Source organism: Schistocerca gregaria, unplaced genomic scaffold (assembly GCF_023897955.1).
Source record: "Schistocerca gregaria isolate iqSchGreg1 unplaced genomic scaffold, iqSchGreg1.2 ptg000378l, whole genome shotgun sequence".
Classification (NCBI taxonomy): domain Eukaryota; kingdom Metazoa; phylum Arthropoda; class Insecta; order Orthoptera; family Acrididae; genus Schistocerca; species Schistocerca gregaria.
Window position 1 is genome coordinate 3,384,310 of NW_026061824.1, and position 10,220 is coordinate 3,394,529.

Consider the following 10,220-nt stretch of genomic DNA (forward strand, 5'->3'; position numbering starts at 1 on the left):
GCCACAAAAGCCGGCTAAAAAGTGAATCATCGACAACTAAATTTTGAATTGTACTACTTCTTACTGGCTATTACTTCAACTTAGAAGCTTCCTCTGTGTTCTACTATGGTGCTTTTAGTGTCTCCGCATACCGCAGCGCGCGACATGGTTTTGCAGACGATAAATTTAACCGTTTCAGACAGAAGAGCGGCCAATGTGACGATCTGGCTTTAAGTCGATTCGATAACAAATGACGAAAACGGACGAATTTCTCAGGTTTTTACTACATATGAAAACTTTTCACATTCTCCCGTGGAACGTGGCTGCTAGTCCTCCTTTCATGCAAAATCTTAAGGTCCTAGGTCATGTCCAAGCCACCAAAGCCGGCTAAAAAGTGAATAATGGACAACTAAAACTTGAATTGTACTACTTCTTACTGGCTATTACTTCAACTTAGAAGCTTCTTCTGTGTTCTACTATGGTGCTTTTAGTGTCTCCGCATACCGCAGCTCGCGACATTGCTTTGCAGACGATAAATGTAACCGTTTCAGACAGAAGAGCGGCCTATGAGACGATCTGGCTTTAAGTCGATTCAATAACAAATGACGAAAACGGACGGATTTCTCAGGATTTTACTACATATGAACAGTTTTCACATTCTCCCGTGCAACGCGGCTGCAAGTCCTCCTTTCATGCAAACTCTTAAGGTCCTAGGTCATGTCCAAGCCACCAAAGCCGGGTAAAAAGTGAATTATCGACAACTAAAACTGGAATTGTACTTCTTCTTATTGGCTATTACTTCAACTTAGAAGCTTCTTCTGTGTTCTACTATGGTGCTTTTAGTGTCTCCGCATACCGCAGCATGCGACATAGCTTTGCAGACGATAAATGTAACCGTCTCAGAGAGAAAAGCGGCCATTGGGACGATCTGGCTTTAAGTCGATTCGATAACAAATGACGAAAACGGACGGATTTCTCAGGTTTTTACTACATATGAACACTTTTCACATTCTCCCGTGCAACGCGGCTGCTAGTCCTCCTTTCATGCAAAACCTTAAGGTCCTAGGTCATGTCCAAGCCACCAAAGCCGGCTAAGAAGTGAATAATGGACATTTAAAACTTGAATTGTACTACTTCTTACTGGCTATTGGTTCAACTTAGAAGCTTCTTCTGTGTACTACTATGGTGCTTATAGTGTCTCCGCATACCGCAGCACGCGACATAGCTTTTCAGACGATAAATGTAACCGTTTCAGAGAGAAGAGAGGCCAATGTGACGATCTGGCTCTAAGTCGACATGATAACAAATGACGAAAACAGACGGATTTCTCAGGTTTTTACTACATATGAACACTTTTCACATTCTCCCTGCAACGCGGCTGCTAGTCCTCCTTTCATGCAAAATCTTAAGGTCCTATGTCATGTCCAAGCCACCAAAGCCGGCTAAAAAGTGAGTAATCGACAAAATAACTTGAATTGCACTACTTCTTACTGGCTATTGCTTCAACTTAGAAGCTTCTCCTGTGTTCTACTATGGTGCTTTTAGTGTCTCCGCATACCGCAGCACGCGACATAGCTTTGCAGACGATAAATGTAACCGTTTCAGACAGAAGAGCGGCCAATGTGACGATCTGGCTTTAAGTCGATTCAATAACAAATGACGAAAACGGACGGACTTCTCAGGTTTTTACTACATATGAACACTTTTCACATTCTCCCGTGCAACGCGGCTGCAAGTGCTCCTTTCATGCAAAATCTTAAGGTCCTAGGTCATGTCCAAGCCACCAAAGCCGGCTAAAAAGTGAATAATGGACAACTAAAACTTGAATTGTAATACTTCTTACTGGCTATTGCTTCAACTTAGAAGCTTCTTCTGTGTTCTACTATGTTGCTTTTAGTGTCTCCGCATACCGCAGCACGCGACATAGCTTTGCAGACGAAAAATGTAACCGTTTCAGACAGAAGAGCGGCCAAAGTGACGATCTGGCTTTAAGTCGATTCGATAACAAATGACGAAAACGGACGGATTTCTCAGGTTTTTACTACATATGAACACTTTTCACATTCTCCCGTGCAACGCGGCTGCAAGTGCTCCTTTCATGCAAAATCTTAAGTTCCTAGGTCATGTCCAAGCCACCAAAGCCCGCTAAAAAGTGAATAATCGACAACTAAATTTTGAATTGTACTACTTCTTACTGGCTATTACTTCAACTTAGAAGCTTCCTCTGTGTTCTACTATGGTGCTTTTAGTGTCTCCGCATACCGCAGCGCGCGACATTGTTTTGCAGACGATAAATTTAACCGTTTCAGACAGAAGAGCGGCCAATGTGACGATCTGGCTTTAAGTCGATTCGATAACAAATGACGAAAACGGACGAATTTCTCAGGTTTTTACTACATATGAACACTTTTTACATTCCCCCGTGGAACGTGGCTGCTAGTCCTCCTTTCATGCAAAATCTTAAGGTCCTAGGTCATGTCCAAGCCACCAAAGCCGGCTAAAAAGTGAATAATCGACAACTAAAACTTGAATTGTACTACTTCTTACTGGCTATTACTTCAACTTAGAAGCTTCTTCTGTGTTCTACTACGGTGCTTTTAGTGTCTCCGCATACCCCAGCACGCGACATAGCTTTGCAGACTATAAATGTAACCGTCTCAGAGAGAAAAGCGGCCAATGTGACGATCTGGCTTTAAGTCGATTCGATAACAAATGACGAAAACAGACGGATTTCTCAGGTTTTTACTACATATGAACACTTTTCACATTCTCCCGTGCAACGCGGCTGCAAGTCCTCCTTTCATGCAAAATCTTAAGGTCCTAGGTCATGTCAAAGCCACCAAAGCCGGTTAAAAGTGAATAATGGACAACTAAAACTTGAATTGTACTACTTCTTACTGGCTATTGCTTCAACTTAGAAGCTTCTTCTGTGTTCTACTATGGTGCTTTTAGTGTCTCCGCATACCGCAGCACGCGACATAGCTTTGCAGACGATAAATGTAACCATCTCAGAGAGAAAAGCGGCCAATGTGACGATCTGGCTTTAAGTCGATTCGATAACAAATGACGAAAACTGACGGATTTTTCAGGTTCGTACTACATATGAACACTTTTCACATTCTCCCGTGCAACGCGGCTGCTAGGCCAACTTTCATGCAAAATGTTAAGGTCCTAGCTCATGTCCAAGGCACCAAAGCAAGCTAAAAAGTAAATAATCGATAACTAAAACTTGAATTGAACTACTTCTTACTGGCTATTACATCAACTTATAAGTTTCATCTGTGTTCTACTATGATGCTTTTAGTGTCTCCGCATACCGCAGCACGCGACGTAGCTTTGCAGACGATAATGTAACCGTTTCAGACAGAAGAGCGGCCAATGTGACGATGTGGTTTAAACCGATTCGATAACAAATGACGAAAACGGACGGATTTCTCAGGTTTTTACTACATATGAACACTTTTCACATTCTCCCGTGCAACGCGGCTGCTAGTCCTCCTTTCATGCAAAATCTTAAGGTCCTAGGTAATGTCCAAGCCACCAAAGCCGGCTAAAAAGTGAAAATGACAACGAAAACTTGAATTGTACTACTTCTTACTGGCTATTGCTTCAACTTAGAAGCTTCTCCTGTGTTCTACTATGGTGCTTTTAGTGTCTCCGCATACCGCAGCACGCGACATAGCTTTGCAGACGATAAATGTAACCGTTTCAGACAGAAGAGCGGCCAATGTGACGATCTGGCTTTAAGTCGATTCAATAACAAATGACGAAAACGGACGGATTTCTCAGGTTTTTACTACATATGAACACTTTTCACATTCTCCCGTGCAACGCGGCTGCAAGTCCTCCTTTCATGCAAAATCTTAAGGTCCTAGGTCATGTCCAAGCCAACAAAGCCGGCTAAAAGGAGAATAATGGACAACTAAAACTTGAATTGTAATACTTCTTACTGGCTATTGCTTCAACTTAAAAGATTCTTCTGTGTTCTACTATGGTGCTTATAGTGTCTCCGCATACCGCAGCACGCGACATAGCTTTGCAGACGTAAAATGTAACCGTTTCAGACAGAAGAGCGGCCAAAGTGACGATCTGGCTTTAAGTCGATTCGATAACAAGTGACAAAAACGGACGGATTTCTCAGGTTTTTACTACATATGAACACTTTTCACATTCTCCCGTGCAACGCGGCTGCAAGTGCTCCTTTCATGCAAAATCTTAAGGTCCTAGGTCATGTCCAAGCCACCAAAGCCGGCTAAAAAGTGAATAATCGACAACTAAATTTTGAATTGTACTACTTGTTACTGGCTATTACTTCAACTTAGAAGCTTCCTCTGTGTTCTACTATGGTGCTTTTAGTGTCCCCGCATACCGCAGCGCGCGACATAGTTTTGAAGACGATAAATTTAACCGTTTCAGACAGAAGAGCGGCCAATGTGACGATCTGGCTTTAAGTCGATTCGATAACAAATGACGAAAACGGACGAATTTCTCAGGTTATTACTACATATGAACACTTTTCACATTCTCCCGTGGAACGTGGCTGCTAGTCCTCCTTTCATGCAAAATCTTAAGGTCCTAGGTCATGTCCAAGCCAACAAAGCCGGCTAAAAAGTGAATAATGGACAACTAAAACTTGAATTGTACTACTTCTTACTGGCTATTGCTTCAACTTAGAAGCTTCTTCTGTGTTCTACTGTGGTGCTTTTAGTGTCTCCGCATACCGCAGCACGCGACATAGCTTTGCAGACGATAAATGTAACCATCTCAGAGAGAAAAGCGGCCAATGTGACGATCTGGCTTTAAGTCGATTCGATAACAAATGACGAAAACTGACGGATTTCTCAGGTTTGTACTACATATGAACACTTTTCACATTCTCCCGTGCAACGCGGCTGCAGGTCCTCCATTCATGCAAAATCTTAAGGTCCTAGGTCATGTCCAAGCCACCAAAGCCGGCTAAAAAGTGAATAATCGACAACGAAAACTTGAATTGTACTACTTCTTACTGGCTATTGCTTCAACTTAGATGCTTCGTCTGTGTTCTACTATGGTGCTTTTAGTGTCTCCGCATACCGCAGCACGCGACATTGCTTTGCAGACGATAAATGTAACCGTTTCAGTCAGAAGTGCGGCCAATGTGACGATCTGGCTTTAAGTCGATTCGATAACAAATGACGAAAACAGACGGATTTCTCAGGTTTTTACTACATATGAACACTTTTCACATTCTCCCGTGCAACGCGGCTGCAAGTCCTCCTTTCATGCAAAATCTTAAGGTCCTAGGTCATGTCAAAGCCACCAAAGCTGGCTAAAAAGTGAATAATGGACAACTAAAACTTGAATTGTACTACTTCTTACTGGCTATTGCTTCAACTTAGAAGCTTCTTCTGTGTTCTACTATGGTGCTTTTAGTGTCTCCGCATACCGCAGCACGCGACATGGCTTTGCAGACGATAAATTTAACCATCTCAGAGAGAAAAGCGGCCAATGTGACGATCTGGCTTTAAGTCGATTCGATAACAAATGACGAAAACTGACGGATTTCTCAGGTTTGTACTACATATGAGCACTTTTCACATTCTCCCGTGCAACGCGGCTGCAGGTCCTCCTTTCATGCAAAATCTTAAGGTCCTAGGTAATGTCCAAGCCACCAAAGCCGGCTAAAAAGTGAATAATCGACAACTAAATTTTGAATTGTACTACTTCTTACTGGCTATTACTTCAACTTAGAAGCTTCCTCTGTGTTCTACTATGGTGCTTTTAGTGTCTCCGCATACCGCAGCGCGCGACATAGTTTTGCAGACGATAAATTTAACCGTTTCAGACAGAAGAGTGGCCAATGTGGCGATCTGGCTTTAAGTCGATTCAATAACAAATGACGAAAACGGACGAATTTCTCAGGTTTTTACTACATATGAACACTTTTCACATTCTCCCGTGGAACGTGGCTGCTAGTCCTCCTTTCATGCAAAATCTTAAGGTCCTAGGTCATGTCCAAGCCACCAAAGCCGGCTAAAAAGTGAATAATCGACAACGAAAACTTGAATTGTACTACTTCTTACTGGCTATTGCTTCAACTTAGATGCTTCGTCTGTGTTCTACTATGTTGCTTTTAGTGTCTCCGCATACCACAGCACGCGACATTGCTTTGCAGACGATAAATGTAACCGTTTCAGTCAGAAGAGCGGCCAATGTGACGATCTGGCTTTAAGTCGATTCAATAACAAATGACGAAAACGGACGGATTTCTCAGGTTTTTACTACATATGAACACTTTTCACATTCTCCTGTGCAACGCGGCTGCAAGTCCTCCTTTCATGCAAAATCTTAAGGTCCTAGGTCATGTCCAACCCACCAAAGCCGGGTAAAAAGTGAATACTCGACAACTAAAACTGGAATTGTACTACTTCTTACTGGCTATTGCTTCAACTTAGAAGCTTCTTCTGTGTTCTACTATGGTGCTTTTAGTGTCTCCGCCTACCGCAGCACGCGTCATAGCTTTGTAGACGATAAATGTAACCGTCTCAGAGAGAAAAGCGGCCAATGTGACGATCTGGCTTTAAGTCGATTCGATAACAAATGACGAATACAGACGGATTTCTCAGGTTTTTACTACATATGAACACTTTTCACATTCTCCCGTGCAACGCGGCTGCAAGTCCTCCTTTCATGCAAAGTCTTAAGGTCCTAGGTCATGTCAAAGCCACCAAAGCCGGCTAAAAAGTGAATAATGGACAACTAAAACTTGAATTGTACTACTTCTTACTGGCTGTTGCTTCAACTTAGAAGCTTCTTCTGTGTTCTACTATGGTGCTTTTAGTGTCTCCGCATACCGCAGCACGCGACATAGCTTTGCAGACGATAAATGTAACCATCTCAGAGAGAAAAGCGGCCAATGTGACGATCTGGCTTTAAGTCGATTCGATAACAAATAACGAAAACTGACGGATTTCTCAGGTTTGTACTACATATGAACACTTTTCGCATTCTCCCGTGCAACGCGACTGCAGGTCCTCCTTTCATGCAAAATCTTAAGGTCCTAGGTAATGTCCAAGCCACCAAAGCCGGCTAAAAAGTGAATAATCGACAACTAAAACTGGAATTGTACTACTTCTTACTGGCTATTGCTTCAACTTAGAAGCTTCTTCTGAGTTCTGCTATGGTGCTTTTAGTGTCTCCGCCTACCGCAGCACGCGACATAGCTTTGCAGACGATAAATGTAACCGTCTCAGAGAGAAAAGCGGCCAATGTGACGATCTGGCTTTAAGTCGATTCGATAACAAATGACGAAAACGGACGGATTTCTCAGCTTTTTACTACATATGAACCCTCTTCACATTCTCCCGTGCAACGCGGCTGCTAGTCCTCCTTTCATGGAAAATCTTAAGTTCCTAGGTCATGTCCAAGCCACCAAAGCCGGCTAAAAAGTGAATAATCGACAACTAAAACTTGAATTGTCCTACTTCTTACTGGCTATTGCCTCAACTTAGAAGCTTCTTCTGTGTTCTACTATGGTGCTTTTAGTGTCTCCGCATACCGCAGCACGCGGTTTGGCTTTGCACACGATAAATGTAATCGTCTCAGAGAGAAAAGTGGCCAATGTGACGATCTGGCTTTAAGTCGATTCGATAACAAATGACGAAAACGGACGGATTTCTCAGGTTTTTACTACATATGAACACTTTTCACATTCTCCCGTGCAACGCGGCTGCAGGTCCTCCTTTCATGCAAAATCTTATTCTTCTAGGTAATGTCCAAGCCACCAAAGCCGGCTAAAAAGTGAATAATCGACAACGAAAACTTGAATTGTACTACTTCTTACTGGCTATTGCTTCAACTTAGAAGCTTCTTCTGTGTTCTACTATGGTGCTTTTAGTGTCTCCGCATACCGCAGCACGCGACATAGCTTTGCAGACGATAAATGTAACCGTCTCAGAGAGAAAAGCGGCCAATGGGACGATCTGGCTTTAAGTCGATTCGATAACAAATGACGAAAACGGACGGATTTCTCAGGTTTTTACTACATATGAACACTTTTCACATTCTCCCGTGCAACGCGGCTGCTAGTCCTCCTTTCATCCAAAACCGTAAGGTCCTAGGTCATGTCCAAGAAACCAAAGCCGGCTAAAAAGTGAATAATCGACAACTAAAACTTGAATTGTACTACTTCTTACTGGCTATTGCTTGAACTTAGAAGCTTCTTCTGTGTACTACTATGGTGCTTATAGTGTCTCCGCATGCCGCAGCACGCGACATAGCTTTTCAGACGATAAATGTAACCGTTTCAGAGAAAAGAGCGGCCAATGTGACGATTTGGCTCTAAGTCGACATGATAACAAATGACGAAAACAGACGGATTTCTCAGGTTTTTACTACATATGAACACTTTTCACATTCTCCCGGCAACGCGGCTGCTAGTCCTCATTTCATGCAAAATCTTAATGTCCTAGGTCATGTCCAAGCCACCAAAGCCGGCTAAAAAGTGAATAATCGACCACAAAAACTTGAATTGTACTACTTCTTACTGGCTATTGCTTCAACTTAGAAGCTTCTTCTGTGTTCTACTATGGTGCTTTTAGTGTCTCCGCCTACCGCAGCACGCGTCATAGCTTTGTAGACGATAAATGTAACCGTCTCAGAGAGAAAAGCGGCCAATGTGACGATCTGGCTTTAAGTCGATTCGATAACAAATGACGAATACAGACGGATTTCTCAGGTTTTTACTACATATGAACACTTTTCACATTCTCCCGTGCAACGCGGCTGCAAGTCCTCCTTTCATGCAAAGTCTTAAGGTCCTAGGTCATGTCAAAGCCACCAAAGCCGGCTAAAAAGTGAATAATGGACAACTAAAACTTGAATTGTACTACTTCTTACTGGCTGTTGCTTCAACTTAGAAGCTTCTTCTGTGTTCTACTATGGTGCTTTTAGTGTCTCCGCATACCGCAGCACGCGACATAGCTTTGCAGACGATAAATGTAACCATCTCAGAGAGAAAAGCGGCCAATGTGACGATCTGGCTTTAAGTCGATTCGATAACAAATAACGAAAACTGACGGATTTCTCAGGTTTGTACTACATATGAACACTTTTCACATTCTCCCGTGCAACGCGACTGCAGGTCCTCCTTTCATGCAAAATCTTAAGGTCCTAGGTAATGTCCAAGCCACCAAAGCCGGCTAAAAAGTGAATAATCGACAACTAAAACTGGAATTGTACTACTTCTTACTGGCTATTGCTTCAACTTAGAAGCTTCTTCTGAGTTCTGCTATGGTGCTTTTAGTGTCTCCGCCTACCGCAGCACGCGACATAGCTTTGCAGACGGTAAATGTAACCGTCTCAGAGAGAAAAGCGGCCAATGTGACGATCTGGCTTTAAGTCGATTCGATAACAAATGACGAAAACGGACGGATTTCTCAGCTTTTTACTACATATGAACCCTCTTCACATTCTCCCGTGCAACGCGGCTGCTAGTCCTCCTTTCATGCAAAATCTTAAGTTCCTAGGTCTTGTCCAAGCCACCAAAGCCGGCTAAAAAGTGAATAATCGACAACTAAAACTTGAATTGTCCTACTTCTTACTGGCTATTGCCTCAACTTAGAAGCTTCTTCTGTGTTCTACTATGGTGCTTTTAGTGTCTCCGCATACCGCAGCACGCGGTTTGGCTTTGCACACGATAAATGTAATCGTCTCAGAGAGAAAAGTGGCCAATGTGACGATCTGGCTTTAAGTCGATTCGATAACAAATGACGAAAACGGACGGATTTCTCAGGTTTTTACTACATATGAACACTTTTCACATTCTCCCGTGCAACGCGGCTGCAGGTCCTCCTTTCATGCAAAATCTTATTCTTCTAGGTAATGTCCAAGCCACCAAAGCCGGCTAAAAAGTGAATAATCGACAACGAAAACTTGAATTGTACTACTTCTTACTGGCTATTGCTTCAACTTAGAAGCTTCTTCTGTGTTCTACTATGGTGCTTTTAGTGTCTCCGCATACCGCAGCACGCGACATAGCTTTGCAGACGATAAATGTAACCGTCTCAGAGAGAAAAGCGGCCAATGGGACGATCTGGCTTTAAGTCGATTCGATAACAAATGACGAAAACGGACGGATTTCTCAGGTTTTTACTACATATGAACACTTTTCACATTCTCCCGTGCAACGCGGCTGCTAGTCCTCCTTTCATCCAAAACCGTAAGGTCCTAGGTCATGTCCAAGAAACCAAAGCCGGCTAAAA